Genomic DNA, 18,054 nt, shown 5'->3' with positions numbered 1-18,054 from the left:
AAGCAGCAGGTGTACTGTTTCTATCGCAGAATTCTGTTTCAAAAATCCATCAGGCTGTTGGCTGATGTGAATACTGACTATTCAGGCACTGAAAAGATGTTTCAGGGAAACAGATTTGCCTTTCAGGAACTTTGAATTTACTAGTTGCCCAAGTCACTAGTTATGGAAGTTACTGGTTCCTCAAGACTCCAACCAAGAGTTACAGCCAAGAGCTGTAACTGGCATGTCAAAATCCCTTTGCCAGTAATGTTCAGAGAGATCAGATGGCTCAGGAAACAGAACCATGACATAACAGGAGCTGAAGGAAAACACAGCAGCTCAGTCTGTAAGTGTGACACGGCTGACCTACCTGCAATCCACAGGGCTTTTGACAAAATGCAGAACACACTGCAAAACATTTCCATTGGGGTATGCCAGCGTGGCAGTGGCACCAAAGTGTACTCAGCACTGACGCTGATGCCATGCAAATCAACCAGTGGGACCAAACTGCACCAGACCAATAATTCGATTACATCACTAAGGACACAGATGGATGAGGACGCAATGTACAGTTTCTCTCTTCTCTGGAGACTTCAAGTGCAAATGAGATCACTGATTACATCCAGACTGGAGAAACTGAGGCAGAAGTGCAGTGCAAACATTTGTAGACTGAAGAACTCCAGGCAAAAAAATGTCTGTGCTGGACACTGGGGTTCATCACCCAAAATTGTATTTGGTAGGCAAATGACGCGGGCTGCCAGATGATCAGACGCATGCACTTAAAACAGGGCTTTACAGAGAGTTGCTTTTCTGTGTTCTGAAACATTTTGTTTTCAAGGGTACAAATTTAATGAAGAAATGTTAACCTACAGGTATTTCATTTACAGGCAGCAGAAGTAGTCATTGTCATTATGTGACACATTACAGCAGTTTCACACAAGTAAGGGCTTCTCAGTTGTATCCAAGTGCCAGTTACATTCGTGTGCATCTATTACTTAGCAATGAGGTATTTTTCTGCAGCACCTCTTAGGAGACTGATGGGAAGAAGAATCCTAGCTAAAAATTAGGTGACACTGAATTCCAAATACAATGTTACAAGAAAGCTTCACGCACGTGGTAACTGGCTACTAGCTTTGGGGAAGTATATGAGTCACTCTGAAACAAAGCAGAAAAGACAGGTAGGAGATAAATATTTCTTAAGAGGAACAATAGAATTGAGGGAGCAAGAAGGAAAATAAATACCTTGAAAAATCTTTTTAATCTGGTCTTTTGCTCCAAAACATAAAGCTCAGAAGAGCAACATGATCTAAGTTTAATTCAAAGATGCCTTGTTTTCTGCAAAATTGTCTTGCCCATATAATTTTAAAAGCCTTTTTTTAAATAGCCAACAGCAATTACCAATTGCCTAAGTCACAGAGACATAAGCAGCAAGAAGATAGAAACTACAACCAATTTCCTCCACGTACTGTTTCCTCTACAACTCCTGGGAAGCGGAAAGTCCAAGTACAGCAGGAGTGGTACAAAAAAATGTAACAATGGAACCAATCCCTCCCCAGAGTGTTTGGGAGAGCCATGTGCAGCTCAGAGCAGAGGATGGTACTCCAACAACCAGCCCAGAGGCTGTTACTGACACTCCTCCTGTCCATCCCTGCACAGCTGAGGGCTGGGTCACAGACCAAGTGCCACACAAGCACTTAAAGGGCATAATTCCTATTTTAGGAGTGCCCATTTTTACAGAGTTTAGAGCTACAAGCTCCAAGGTCATGTGAGTTCACCATCTGGGGCACCAAGCCTCAGAGATTACACTCCACACCAGTGGTTCTGCTGACACCAGCAAAGCGATTTGCACAACTGATTTAATCAAACACAGATCAAAAGGGAAGAAACATTCAAATTAAGAACATGTAAAACCAGTTATGTAGAGACACCCTATGTAAAGCTTTAGGCTGAAAAATTCATCATTTAAAAATATAATATAGTGGGGTTTGCAACCAAAGGGAACTGAGCAATGCTTTTGCACTGATACAAAGCTCCTGGTTGTTTCTAGCTATGAAATGGGAGGGGAGGGGAAGGGAGGAAGAGAGGTTTTAAAAATCTGTCACAAATATTTATGCAAAATGTGTTAGTGAACTACACAGGACTTTTGCCTATCCCAGACACCCAGAGAACAATGCAGGAAATTCCATATTCCACTGAGGGAGGATAAAACATTTCAGTGATTTTTTTTTCCCTTTCTCCCCTTTCTGCTGTAGCGGCAGCTGTGTGAAACTTCTAGTTATAATATTAGAGGAAATGTCAGGGAGAAACACCAACTGAGAGAGAAGGAGATGTTGAACTCTTCTTTTATCAAACTAATGTTACCTACAGGTATGTGTAGGTAAAAACCGTAAAATTAAAATCATAAAAAATGCAGACATTTGCCAAGCTCTGGCCTTGCCAGCACAACAGGCAGCACATTCCCAGTGCCTGCCCTCCTCAGGACACTGACAGCTGGAGCAAGTGCCACCACTGCACTGAAACATCGGGGTCCTGCAAAAGGAACTGCTCAGGAAAAAAAGGATTAAGGAATTTAATTCCATGATTTTTCCCCTGGACTGATTTTCAAAGATAATGCTCTCACTTTTTATTCTTTAGAGTATAAAGGGAGGCTCTTTTTTTCTTTTTTTTCTTATAAAAACATAACATTTTTTCCTATATTTTGCCTTATAGCAAATTATTTTATCTCTTATATAACAAAATGCATTGTATTGCATGTTGGATACGATGTGTCTAATCAATCAGTCCTTTTGCTGTTAGTCAACTTGTCTAAATATTGAAAGGTTGAGCACTGGAAGCCTCTTCTATACCCTGCAAACAAAAAGGTTTGAGATAAATTTCCTCATAAGCTACACCAAAAAAAAGTATTCCCAAAAGTAATATCTACTGGACTAATTTCAGAAATACACTTCATAACACCTGCAGAACTACAAGCATTTTTTGTATTATTACTTACATACTTTTACCACTGATTGCCTTCAAAATAAACACAAATAAATAAAAAACTTTATTTCTTCATTTTGTTTTGATAAAAATATTGAAAACGTAACTTAAGCACACTTAAAGAACAATGAAGCCATTGAGAATGCTCAGTAGATGTATATGTGACATAGGAAGTGTAGTTAAAATTTTTCACAATGCTTTCGTATTTCAACAAGCAGTTACACTTGTAAAAATAACAGCAAATTTTGGAAAAATTTGCTACCAGAGACTATTACATACAAAAAAAAAAACAACCCAGTAATAAAAAAGGCCGACCCCCTAAAAATGACACAGTTCAATTTGAGGAAGAAAACACCCAACCATACTAATTTAGATTAAATAACAGAAGAGTTGTGGTAGGGTCTGCTTTCAAACTCCAAAAAATACACACTCTCTCTGAAGCAGTAAATACTTTGCCAGCTGTATCCTGCTGCCTTCACTCATATGTAATCAAATATTATCTTCACAGGATATTCTAGTGCAGTCAATGGAATTCTGAGGGGTCACAGGACTCAGGATGGGCATGTGTAAATTACCTGATCCTCTGGAGGTGGGAGAAAGGCCCTTGGAGTGTTAACAGCAGTCTTTATAGGAAATTTTATTGTTAATTTCAATAATTAATTGGATTGTTAATTTCAATTAATAATCTGATACAATTCAGCAACACTTCTCCATTGTGTGTATCAAGAAATTACAAATGTTAATCAACACAGACATCCAAAGCCCTTGCTGGACATTTCAAGAGACATGGTTCTTGTGCCAGAGACTTGGAGAAATTTATTAAATAAACAACAGAATGTATCATACTTTTCAGGAAAGTTTTAAATGAAACAAAGATCCTTCCAAATTCTGATCTCACAACTATGACATTTTCTTAATGGCAATGAGAATTATTTCAAGATCTAAAAACATCCAAGAAAATCAAGCTAGTCCTTTAGCAAGCACTTAAAAATTCCATGTTTTCTATTTCTAATCACATTGTCACCTGCTAAAGATACTAAAAATCTGTATTTGCATATTCATGTGTATTTTACTCAATACATTATTTCACTGCCTCATTTCATTGCACTGATGTTTATGTCTCCATATACAAAATGGATATGGATTAAAACCACCCCAAAACCCACTCATAGCTTAAATTTTTTGACTGTATAACTTAGCCTATTATCTCTGCCACTATTTACAGCATAATAAAAACATGCTCGTTCAAAAAAGAACACTGCTGCAGCTCACTAAGCAATGTTGTAAAAAAATCCAAACTTCCAACTTCAACATTAACAAACTTCTTAGCTACTAACACTGAGATACAATGTGTTTAGGTTTTTTCCTGCCTGCCTTTTCTATCACAAATTTTTCAAAATGAAGGAATAAACCCGGATTGAGCCTGCTGCTTGCAATGTAAAACCTGATTACTGGGCAGAACTCGAGAGAAAAGGAATTTATTCGGGTTGGAAGCATTAAAAGCAGTTCAGACTTTCTGGATTACATCACTGGAAGCAGTATGTCATTTGTTCCAATTGATGCCATTTGCTCACAGAAAGCCAGTATTTTATAAAGCACCTTAGAATATTTATACTTTCCTTCTTCCTGACACTGTGATCACTCACTTCCAGCTGACACATGGAACACGTGGGAAAGGCAAAGCAGAAGAATTGTCTGACAAATACATTTTACTCCAAACAAACTAATCATAACAGATGCAATGCTGCATCAAACAGAGTTTTAAACCTCCCCTTATAACTGAAAACGTCAAAAGAATTCCTCCCATTCTGGTCATACAATGACCTTGGATAACTTAGAGCTGTTCTTGTGGGATTTGGAACTCTTTCCCCAAATGGATGTGACATGAGGTAATGCCATTCAAATGGGGCTGTGCACTGAAACGTTACATGCAGAACTCAAACTTCTTGGCCCCAGTTCTAACCCTGCAATTACAGTTAACTGGGTCAATGGAATTTCTCAACTTCCACTTCTGGTTTCTTCACTTCTAGATTTCAAGAGTGCCAGTTGCATATGGATAACAAACTAATAGATGGCATTTCAAATTAACACCACAAAAGCACTGGCCTGCAAGGAGTACAGATTTGTGCTGTTCACCCACACCACGCACTGCAGGATGGGATGTGCTGTGTCTGCAGTGTGAGGGCAAGGCCAAACCCTGCCTGTGTCACCACAGCAAGAACACGGCCACCCAGCTGCAGGGGAGGATTTTAATTACCAAGGGATACTCCTTTTTAAAAGTGCTTTAACAATAGGCTCTGTCTGAAGCACAACAGGATAATCACATTTTTAAATTGACTCAATAAACACATTTTTAAATTGAGGTCAATTAAAATCAAGCAACTTCATTCCCTGTCCTTAGAACCGAATAAAGTTGTGAAAAAAATATGTTCTATATGATTTGACCTGTGAAAAAGAATACCATACATTTTAAAATCTCTGGAATAATGGTGGCACAATCAATGCAAGTGCTAATTAATACATGCAGAAGCTGAGTGTGTGTTAAATGAAACAGAGGGGGTTTGGTACCGGTCTCAATCTATTTACCCCACAAATACATTGTGCTAAGCTTCTATACTCTTCTAACACTGAACTCTCAGTAAGCAAGAATTCACCAGGGCATAAACTTGTGCTGCACCAATCAAATATTAATAAACTACTCACAGAGCTATGCAGATATCCATAGCTATATAGATACAATGGGGTTAAGTTTTTTTTTAAGTTACTGTTTTGGTTGTTTGCTTTTTTTTTTTTTTTTTCAGAAAGCAATACAGAAAAATCACCAGCCGACTTGTAAAAGGCTAGACATGCAGACTGAGGTTTAAACAAATTGCTGAGTCTTTGGTTCACCTCTGACAGAATTATTTTAATTTTAAATGCATACCACTTGTTTTTAAAATATCCATGTCAAAATAAAATAAAAGACAAATTCAAAGAGAAAACAGCATTATAGAAGCAATGATATTCCCCCTTAACTTCTTCATCTTGATGGGTCACTGATAATTTTTTGTCTGTGCCTCAAATCCTGTTCACAATTTTTAAATGGAATTGTGAAATGGCATGTCTGGCGACAGCATAAATCACCAGTGCAGTATAAATAACTGCATATGCACACCCCATGAAAAGGCACATGCTCATGGTTTCAATCCTGTGTCTTCTTTAATAAGAACAAAAGTTCGAGGCAGAGAACACCCTAAAGTATGCAGAACAATGCCATAAAGTATGTAGAACAAGGACAGTGCTGCAGATGCTTCCTAAGCTGCAGATGGTACTAAAGAAGATTTTAAGATAAAGATGAATACTAAACCTCCTAAATTCACTCCTCCTTGTTCCTCTTCTGGGAACACACACACAACACCCACAGCACACATCACCAAGAAAAGAGCAATACCAAATACGTTCACAGCATGTTAAGTTATATGCAATTTCTCACTCTGGGTGACCAAATGTTAACAAAGGTCTGTGCAGGGAGAACCAGGTTTAAGGTTTTACTTCATTTCTGAACTCAACATAAGCTGACAGCCCCAATTACAATTAATACTTCTTCACTTTGCTGTGGAGATTTTTTTCACAGGACATCAGAATTCATAATTCTTCATACCATACGACTACATCGGAAGTTTTGCAGACAAACACTAGTGCAAATACACTCCGATGAAAGCTTTCTGTAAAGCTCCCACAGAACGCGGTGTTTGCAGCAATACACTCAAGTCTTCTGGAGCCCGAGGCTGTGTCCAGAAGGCAGGACCGACCGGACAGGCAGGCTCTGCGCCATCCCTCCCTGTGTCACAGCCTGGCTCACCCCGAGACCGCTCCCGAATCGCAGCCCTCTTAGCCCTGTCTCGCACCTGGATCACCCCTAGGCCAGCCCCTGATCCCCCCACTCCCGCCTGTCTCACACTTGCCTCACCCCCGGATCCCCCGGATCCCCCCGGATCCCCCCGGATCCCCCCGGATCCCGGCGCGCTCCAGCCCTGCCCGCGGGCCTTGTCTTCCCTGTGCCGCCACCTGCCGGCCGCGCCCGGCCCTGCAGCGCCCGCGTCCTGCCCAACCCACTGCGGCCGGCGGCACTGGGAGACCGGCACGACTTTCCTTGGCCTGGAAAAACTGTGCCTCAAAATGCTGTCCATGGCCACATGGCATTTCATAGTTTTCTCTCTCTTTTTTTTTTTTTTTTTGTTTTTTTTTTTTTTACATTACAATTGTTTTCCAGATCCTTAAAGCTTAAAAAAAAAAACAACCAAAAAAAAACAAAACCAAAAAAAAAACCCACCAAAAAACCCAAACATTTTCCAGCACCAGTAAAACTTTCTGAATCTCTTATTCATTCTTGTCAAACAACACTGTGTCTTGAAGCTAATATGCAACCACTTCCGCATGAAGTTTTTCTGCGTTTCCTGATAAAACTCAGAAGGGCAGCAGAATGTTATCCCATGACGTAAGAGCATAATAAATACAATGCAACATAACTGTTCAAAGCAAGCTTAGTATGCAGTATTTTTACACAAACTAGTTTTTAATTAACATTTTACTTTAATGCTACATTCTGCTTCAAGGGCTTCTCCACCCCAAAAACCTGGTGGCATGGACAGCCTGCCTGGAGTTCCTTTATACCAACACACACAGCACAAGCAACAACCAGGAGGAGCTGAAGTCATTGTGCAGCAGGAAAACTCTGACAGTAGCCTCAGGGAGACATGGTGGATGTGTAGCAGACCAGGACTGGTCTGCAATAGATGGCTACAAACTCTTCAGGAGGTTCAGTCAAGCAAAGGATGCAAAGTTCAGACACAGCAGTTCATGTGGAGTCTACATCCCAACTCACAGCAGAATCGTGACTGCATCCTCAGGTATGTGATCAGATTTTAGGGAAAAAAATTGAAAGAGAGATCACTGAATGTTTCGTCGTGTTCAGTGTCTGTGCACTCCTGCAAACTTGTCCTACTGCACTAGTATTTCAGTCCTTCAGCAAATGCTTTACAGAGCAGGTGCCTCTAAAGAAAGTCAGGTAAGGACTCCATCAAATTCTCAGGGCTCCAGAACAAACACTTTAAAAGGGGTATGATGATAAAATCATGGAAGACTTGGGAAACATTATTTTCATTGCATTTACAGTCTCAGAAACTAGTTATTTAATACAGTACTATTTAAATTTGCATTGATGTTTGCCTATTTTATTTTTCAGAAATGTAATAATCTATGGGATTAAAATAAGAAAGCATCTTTTTTTTTTTTTTTTCCTTTTCAAACATAAATCAGACGATAGATGCAGGAGAAGCTTACATGACATGCAGCCAGCTGAACACCATAGCAAGTCACTAATTTGTATGATTATCAAGAGAACAACATCATATTGACTTCATGGGTAACTAAGCTCAAGAGTCCTTGACTCTGACAGAGGATTTCTTCTTAAAGACTTAACAAAATATGTAATAGTCCAATAGTGTATTTGGATCATGTAACTTACCCTGACAGCATTCTGAACCACCTTTCAAGAGAAACTACTCTTGTTTTGAAGGTAAACATGGCAAAATACTGAAGGTGTGGCAATATGAAATATAACCGCGCAAGCATGAACAAACACAAAGGAATGAACAGGGACACACAGCCTTTTTCATACTTCAGGCAGTAAGATTATTGTGAGCTACTCCAGGAGCAAGAGTTTTGTAGGTGCTAACATGTGATTAACACGTAGCATCCCACTACACTTGAAAATTCCCCATGCCCAGGACTGAGACAAGCAGCTTTTTTAACTGGAGCAGAGTTTATGCAGACCAGATGCAACCATAAAAATACAAACCACTTGAACCTTAATAAAATACACAGTAATGGAAATGTTGTAAAACAGATACTAAAACCATAAAATATTAACAAGCTTAATCAAAATGAACCAGGGTCAAAACCACTAAGTCCAACCATCATTTACAGAAGTACAACAAACACCAGATGTATTCTGATTTGGGGCAAGAGGAGGAGAAAAAACCTCCAAACCTATCTTCAGCATTGTAGCAATCTACAAGACAAAATATACAGAGCACTTAATATTTCACTGACTTGAAAAGTTACAGGTCTGTTACTAAAACTTAATTGGTCACAACTCTCAATCTATTCTGTAAAAGAGACATCTGGTATGTGTTAATAATATACAAAATGAGGGCAGTTGGCATTTCTCTCCCCTCAATCCCTTTCTTAAAGCTATTTTCTGAAGAAATTTGCAAAATGCTTCTGAACAAGTAACTCCACTTTAATGCAAATCTATAAAATCCTAAATATTTTTTTAAAGACATAGGTCCTTATAACTTAGTATTTCTTACATGTATATGAGGTTATGGTTTAGTCATAAAAAGTAACATCTATGTGAAAAAGTCTGAAAATTAAATAACATATCCTTTTGTGCATATATATATATATATATATATATACATACTATATATAACTATGCAAATGTGACAAACCAAGAAAATGCCTCCAATATTCCTCCTGAAAATGATCTGCCACATCTAAACATTTTATCTCAGTATTTTCCTTTTTGCAGGAATGCAGTTCCCTGTTTACCAAACTTTCTAAACCACTTCAGTTCCTTCAAGCCAAACACTACATTCCTTACTATGTTTGATATCGGTATGATGCTGCGATTGCAAATACCGTGGTTGTATAAAATACAGTTTATTAACCATTATTCTACAGGGCAATTGTAGTAATCAACTCTATAGTGATTTTGAAAGCAGCAGAAAGATATTTTTGCAGTTATAGATTATCAAGTTTCTCTGAGATGATTGCAGTGCTTGCACAGATCCAGACAAGTCAGCAGACCTTCATGCATGTGTGGTTCAAAACCTCTAATTCTTTGCAGTCCAAGCAGTTAAAAAGCCTAAAAATTTATGAAGTAAACTTGAAAACATTGGTTGCCAGTTCCTTTGTTTCTGTTTTTTTTTAATAAGTCTTTGCAAGCATTTTCCTGGGTGGGAAACACTTGATTATTTTTTTTTTTTCCTATTCTGCAATAAAAGTGAAGATCTGTGGCTCAGTAACTGTAGCTTCAGGAAAAACATCAAGTATCATGAGACAGACATGAAAATCACAAAGAACTGGCAGGAATTTCCTACTGCAGAATTGAAGTGTGAGACTGCCAAACGAACCGAATTACCTAGCAGCCAAGTGGCTCATGCAGTTTTCTAAAAGCAAATAGAATTGCATTCCAGATCATCACATAAAATGAATGATGTGGGGAGGTTTTGGCTACTTGGGCAGGGGGGAGAAAAAGTTAAGGATTAATAGCGTGAAGCATTGCCATGGATTTTCCCAGGAGACTGTGGGTTCTCACTCATTAGAAGTTTTTATGAATAGGTAAGACAGGCATCTGTTGGGAATAAAGTAAGTACGGTTTATCCTCTCTCCAGGCCAGGGAGTGGCCAACATAACATCTGGGGGGCTCTTTGAATCCTACTTTCTGTGATGCTATATTCTGCAAATGGAAAATGGAAAAACGCTTCCCAAACAGTATTCAAGTCTTGCTGCAGTGCTTTGAAAAGGAGAGCAGGGCACTGAAATCTTGGAAGGTTCAAGCTGGATGTTCTTTACCCAGTACTGCTGTTCTCTAGCTCAGTGAACATTATTTCATGCATTGCTTGAGAAATCTCCAAATACGACCACTGCTGAGAGATTTACAATTTTCCTACTCTGAATTCCCTGGAAGCTACACCTTTTCTTTTTGTCTTTTCTTTTTCCCTGGAAAGGAAATTCCTTTATTCTCTTTAAGGATACACGGAGGCAAGCAGACATTTCAAAATAGTATATCAACCCTACCCTGATCTGTCCCCCACCAGATATCACCCTGTAAATCTCCCCAAACAAACTTGTTACAGTCAGGTAATACTCCTGACAAACACTGATCCTTAATGACTGCTCTAAGTAGTTACATCTTGAACTCAGTGGATATACACTGTCACTTGATATTTAAGATACCAATCCTGATTTTATTTATGTGAACACACATGTGTGTGTGTATGGGAAAATCTCTCAGGAGAAAGAGAGATTATAGCAAATGTGCCTAACATCATAGCAAAGTGAGGGATCCACCCAGGAGAGGCAATTCCTCACTGGAATTGCTGTAGTCATTTTCATGAAGGCTGTCCCTGACCTTGATTCTGACCTATCGTTCTGGAAATTGTTACTTTAAGCCTGGTTACCCTCTGTTTAGTGAGAAAAAAACCCAAGCTCATGTGCAGACTCAGAGGTGGGGTGGAACAGGTCAGGCTCATACGGCACAGAGCAGAGCGGACAGCTGGCTGCCAGGGGTTTCTCTAGGGTCTTTGCCAAACTCCAGTGGTATTTTAGAGGATTTGAAGTAGCCAAAGCTGAACTTGCTGTGAAACACTGCATGTGAAAACAAAAGGGCCAAGCTTCTCCCAGAATCCAGTCCTGGGAAGCAGCTCAGAGCCTGAATGAATGGATGCATGGCTATACATCACATCCAAAGGCTCCCATCTAGCCAGGTGCAGCTGCATGGGGAACAGGGGCATGAGCCCTGCTCTCCCTTCTTCCATGGGCACAGCAGGCTGGTCCAGAGCTACATCATCCCTTGGACTGGCCACAGCCTGGCCTCACAGCCCTCAGTCAGAGACAGCCACTGCCCTTGCCACTGTGGCACCCGCACTCTGGAGCAAAAGCAATATCCAAACAAGTTACAGACTATTAGCATGAGATTTCTTCTTTGAGATTTTAAATCTGATTTAAACTTGCAGTAGAGAGCATTTACACTGCACGTGTCCCATATGGGTTCCTTTGTTTTCCTAAGTAACTACACAGTCAAGCACTTGGGAGATATATCCTGAGCTGCAGAAAACTGAGGAATGGCACCGCACACCACTGAACCACCAGCCATTGGCATTTTCTAAATTTCATTCTGTGTTTCAACAATATTCTCTTCACACCTGAATTCAACAACATGTTCAGGTAATCTGCAGACATTGTTTGAAAGGGGGAGAAAATATTTCTTTGTAACATTTCGCTGCATTGTGACATGCTGCTAAATTCTTATACTGAAGAAAGGGGAAAAACCCTCCCAGTTCACCTCTGTACACCACTAATAATTTATGTATATTTTATTATGTCTATCCTTCTATATGTCCTACCTCATTTAACTAGTATCTTTCATTCCTATATGTCTTCATTTAGGAGCTTCTCTGCACTTTCAATAAATTTATTTTTAAAATGAGTGTTCTTTTTCTAGGTAGCTTTTCTGACAAAGTATCTACTATGACAGAGTATGTCACATATTATATAATTCAAATTAAGGACAGAAAAACATTAGAGTATTTCTTAAATCCTTATGGAAAAAAAAAAAAAAGAGGTTCCTTTTCTAATTTCCACCTAAGCCCCAACTCTCCATTGCTGTCTTCCATTTCAGTGTTGGGAATAATATCATCATTTCTCAAGTCCTATTGTACGTGCCTCCCCCTTCACTCAAAGCTCTCCAGTTAAGAACCTACTTGGAGAACTTCTAGTTTGCATTTTCTTTACATGCACTTTTAAACTTATTTCCCAGGCTTTGCCAGCTAATCAGTTTAACAAAATGATTTGTCATCTCATATTTCAAAGGTAGAGCCTGTCATGCAGGAACCCATCCTATGTTTCACATCCATCCTCTGCACTAAATACTCGTCAGATCTGCACACCCTTGGGAAATAGTTTTCCACCTGGGTGTATTAGAAAACAATAGGCATCTTGGTCATCCTTTCACACAGTATTGTTTTTTTTTATGAAGTCTTTAATTTAGACTTTGCAAACTAAAAATCTCTGTATTTCTTTCAACAATAGAGCTGCTGCTGGAAAACTTTTAAAAAATTTACTCCTGCTTTGAAGTTTAAAATCAGCTTTTAAAAATCCTGAATATTATTTTTTATTAATGGTAATAACCAAACTACTCATGTGTGGAAGCATGTTCTAAAATGCAGATGTGGGCATGTAAATCTGTAAGGGAATGTGCACCACCCCTTTATTGCAACTTACAACACAGCTGCTGTAATTAAAAAAATTACTAATTCTTCCATAAAGGTATCTTAACCTGTACTGGCTCCTTCCAAATATAAAAGAAGGCCAGTTATCTAACAACCACCTTCAAACGGTTTGATTAAATGTAGAAAACTTAAAAGTAGCATCATCAAAATAACATTTAAAAAAAAAAGACCCCATGACTAGGGAAGAAAAAGAATTTATTTCCCATAGTTAAATACAACTGCTTTTCAGCTGGGCTATTAAAAATATTCTGTTTCCAGACATGCATTAATTATGTTAGAATTAATCTGAGGCAAATAAAATCTTCAAAACAGTACTTCCAGATCCATAACAGAATAACAAGAAGAATTTAGTTTCATTTCTTCTTAAAATAACCCATTAATTTCATACAGTCAGTATAAAAATCTGCAATCTAAATGTATTTCCTTTATAAAGTCAGTGCTCCCATATGAGCTATAGACAGGGGCACATTTATAAATCCTTCAGGACCTCTTTTTACAACACTGTAATTTTTTGTTCATGTAGGTGACATTATCCATTTAGCTTCATTTTAAGCACTGCTTCTTTCATACGGGCGCGTGAGTTGCTGGAGAAAAGGTCCTTCTGGAACTGAAAAGCAGATATTCCTCACAGCTTCCCCCTGCCAAGAGTCATTGAACACACAGAACCTGTGTCTCTGGACAGCGAAACAGGAATGGGGCAGAAAGCACAGTACTGGCCATAGTCAGTGTCATGGAATCAGGATGAGCACAAGGAAATCCCAATGACCGTCCATACAACCAGCACGGTACAAACCCACTTCTCGCCACAGCTGGTTTAAGAGCAGTAGATAGATTTCAAATTTTTCCACCTCAACTCATGTAAAAGTGGTGGCTTATGAGAGTAAGAAATACTGAGCATTTAAAACACGCAACGCAAAATACAGCATGCACCTTCCATAAGCTTCCCTGAATCTTGGTGCCACCACTTGCTCTATGGATTACGCTCTGAACAAGCTGAAGGGGTGCTTTGCCAGGAGCAGAGCTGTTAGTGGAGACACCAGAAAGTCAGCACAACAAGCTGTCTTAATCAGGAGCAAAAGAGATTGAGAAAGGAAGGATCCTCTAATTTCTGGCCCCTTTTATAGTGCTGTTGAGACACTTCATGGTCTTGTCTTCCTGGGATAATTGCAAAGTAAGGAATGATTACCATTGCTGTGCTACAAATAAAAGTGGCTACGGGGCTATATTTTAAAGGTACTTAGGTGCCTAAGGATGCAGATAGGCACTTACTGGTATTTTAGCTCTTAACCTAATTAGCAGATTTAGTTGCAAATTCTAGCCTAGGGCATCAGTGTTTGAAAGCTGTGCTATCTTTTGAATCACCAGCTGTCCTGAGTTTCATGTTTAGTGCTAATGTGTAACTTTAGTTAAATGGGAGAAGAAGAGAATATTCCAAAACTGAGGGGAATAGACTTCAAGTGATCAGTAATGAACAATTTGCACCAAAACAGGCATTGGAGTTATGCCAAAACAGGATATTAAATACCGTAATTCAGACAGTTTAGTTGCCTGGCCTTATATCTCTTAACCACATACTACTTCTGTTAATATTATAGTTTCTCATTTCATTCTGAACTTTTAGTTCATAAGGCTCCAGCCTAGGACAAGCAAATATCTACATTCATTTCACTCTCGGTTAAGTATTTGTTATTTAATCTTTTTATATGTCTTTATGTGAAGTTAAAAATAAATGGTTAACTGCATTAGGCTGCACACCACAAATAGTATGTTTATGTAGCTATGAAATTCTCTGCTAACAAATTGGGAGCTATGTAGAATTATATGGGTTAGAAACATTTGCAAAACAGCTCCCAGCACCATTACTGCATGGAGAGGTTGTCAACATGAGTAGGAATTCCCAAACTGGTACCTTAAATTAACCTAGAAACATTAATATTTCAAACTTCCCAAATCAAAATGAAATATTATAAGGCTAACACTTATTCTTCTATTTTTACAGGACAGTGCACATTCACAAATTGTATCAGATCTATATTTATGTCACTTCAATAATAAAAAATTATAGCAAGTGTTTCCCACTTTGGTTTCCTTCACAGCTTCTACAGAATGTTCAGTGTAATCAAACAAGGATCACTTGGACTTAATGATAGTTGAGCCTCCTTTGTGACAGAAATATGAACTAACTCTCGTTCTGCTACACCAGGTGACACAAAATCCACTGGCCTCAGTGCGCAGCTGTCCTTGGCGCCACACGCTTGCTGGACCTGGCACCATTATCCCTTCTGCTGGGCAAGCTAAGAGCACAGGTCTCTGCACTTGAAACTCATGATCCCTGCGGAGGTAAGAAGGCACCATGCTGGATTTCATTCATCACAGACCAGCCACTGAAATGCACAAGAAAATGCAATGCTGCCTTTTAGTATTGAATAAAAGCTAACACTGACTTTAATACTGAATGTAAGGATTTAACAATGCCTATTACTAATGAATAAGGATTTTTCAGTTCAATTTAAATTTAGGCTAACCAGCTGCTGGTCAATCAATTTCAATAGCCATTTAAAATAGGCAGATGTCTGTCTTCTTTTGAACTTCACAATCACAATCTAATCAATTAAAATAATGGTGGTAAGAAAGAAAAGCAATGCTCTCACAGAGGACAGCCATTGTGAGTTTCTGTTGTCAGACTATAATATTTGGGCTTTATTCAATGTGCATGTTTGGATAAGCAAACAACATCATAGAGAGATACTAAGACAGCTTTTTCTTTCTGTGCCTTTTAAGTCTTACAGATATTTAGCTTTTCAAAATAGTCCTGTTATCCAGAAGTTAAGCTCCATGGCTATTCCACCTAAGTCCTGGTAAAAGGGATTCCTCTCTAAGACAAAGCTACTGTTTCCTGGAACTTTTCATTACTTCTTCTGACAAGACCCCTCTTCTCCAGAACTTTACAGCCTGGTAACACTGAAATAATGCCTCTGATTTATCCAGCTCTTCCCTCTGCAGCTTACTACTTGTTCAGCCTTACGAACAGATATTGCTACCCCCAGCCATCTGGGCCAGTTCTTGGACTGGGCCTTGGGACATGTTAAAGGATTAGCCTATTTGCTAAGACCTTCCAGGTGACCTCAGAGCCTGATGCTTTTACCTGGAGTTACCTACGTCCATTCTTAGAGTTCTCATCAGACACAACTCCTACCATCATGTCCTTCAAGTCACATCTCAGCAACCCAACACCTGTCTCTTCAAGAATAGCACAGTACAGGCAAGACATCCAGTCCTCTTATTTACTGGACCACCCATGCTACCAGAGGAAAATACCAAGTGTAAGAGAAATCTCTTAAGGTAGTAGAGAAAATACCAAGGCAAATGCCCGCAGTGACACTGGGGCAGGCCTCCCTCTTGCTATGAGAAGAGGGCTTATTGAAGTATGTAGTCACTGCATGGGCACTCTCTCTGTTTACATGTACCCATACACACATGATCTCCTTCTCCTTAGGAAAACAACTACTGGGCCTTCTTGCCTCAAAACTGCTGCCTGCACCCAGCACTGCCATCTGACACAAATCTGCTTGCACTCCACCTGTATCTGAGCTCAGAGAGGACAAAAAACAGCTCAGGGTGTTCTATGAGCCACCTTTACATGCATTTATCTGATGATATTTTGTTTCTAGCGGCTGTGCTTGTTGCTGCTTGACATGTCTCTTTTCCCATCACCTGCAAATCAGCAGGGGTCAGTTGAGTTGGCACCTCTATTTTCTGAACAGACAACAGAGTCCTGACTAAAGTCAGTCTGTACAAAGACAGTGCTCCTCCCTTTGACTGGAGTCACTCTAGAAGGAGCAGGATATTATTTGTAAGATAAGTGAAGTGACAGAGAGAAGTCTTCCTAGCTCTAAGACAGCAGAACACTAAAATACAGAGCATCTTGAGTTACTGCTAGATTTGGGTTTTGAACTGACAGTGCTGACACAGCAACATTTTTTTTTTTAATTCTCTTGAACAGGAGCAACCAGAATGTGGCAGAGAATCATGTGTAAAGAATAAAACACAGGCCAGACTAAGTCTATGCAATCTCTCATAGAGCTGTCTGATTTTTTCATTCTGCTTCACGATTTATATCACAAACTGTGAAGCAGATATCACAACAAGGAAGTTTGATGTTAAATGACTTTTCCAATTCCCCTTATCTCCCCTTGTACTGAAAAGGCCATGTTTGTCTGTCACACAGCACTTTTCCCTCCCACAGAAGGAAAAGACCAGAAAACCAGCCTGAACATAAGCTTTGAAGCAGGAGAGCAGTGGCCAGGCAGCAGGTGCCCAGATGTGCTCACAATACTCCATTGAAACAGTTCTGCTACAGCCTCCACAGTTTCTGTGGGCAACCACCTAAAGTTATTTCATGATTGGCCAAGGCAGAGACCTCACACAGAGTCTCAGGCGGGTGTTGAATGGCCACAGAGGCCGTGGAATACTGCACATTAGGAGCAGGCATGGAGAAAAATCTTTTTGCTTATGGAGTTTTTGAGAATAGCAAAAATGTATTACTCTCAGTACACTTTTAATTTCTGATAGGAATTAAATTGTAATGCATTTGTTAACAGAATTAACCAATTTACTATGAACTATAAAAACCACCTTTGCTCCTAAAATCAGCTGATGATGATAGAGGTGTCTGCTTCATTTGTTCAGAATACACTGTTCATTGTTGAATATTACATTTTTCTGGGGGCTGCAGCTGGCAGTGATAAAAATGCCTCTCTGTTTTGCACCCAAGTACTGTAATTTGGGTCAGATGGATACTCTGGGGAAAGGTGCAAGGTACAGGAATCTCTCCTTTTCTGAGTTGCACAGGCTGTTCAATGGATGAAAGGCTGTAGAGGGCATGTGAAACAGGAGGGAGAATGACAAACACAGCATGCAGACAGGCCACAGCATAAAAAGAAACAGGAATATCCAGGCCCCAGCTATGAGGGAAAGTCTGACTTTTCTCTGAGGACCCTACATGGTCATGTCAAAATCATAACAACCCAGAAAGCCT

General features: G+C 39.5%; 1 long non-coding RNA gene across 1 annotated transcript in view; it reads right to left on the bottom strand.

Annotated features, from left to right (window-relative positions):
- Positions 1 to 15,066: 15,066 nt before the first annotated feature.
- Positions 15,067 to 18,054, bottom strand: part of LOC128788324 (uncharacterized) — a 37,444-nt gene continuing 34,456 nt past the window's right edge. The window contains exon 4 of the long non-coding RNA XR_008431026.1: positions 15,067 to 15,400. This is a non-coding gene — a long non-coding RNA (uncharacterized LOC128788324). The remainder of the gene's footprint in view (positions 15,401 to 18,054) is intronic.

Source organism: Vidua chalybeata, chromosome 5, assembly GCF_026979565.1.
Source record: "Vidua chalybeata isolate OUT-0048 chromosome 5, bVidCha1 merged haplotype, whole genome shotgun sequence".
Classification (NCBI taxonomy): domain Eukaryota; kingdom Metazoa; phylum Chordata; class Aves; order Passeriformes; family Viduidae; genus Vidua; species Vidua chalybeata.
The sequence above is the reverse complement of the archived record's forward strand: the minus strand, read 5'-3'. Positions and strand labels throughout refer to the sequence as shown.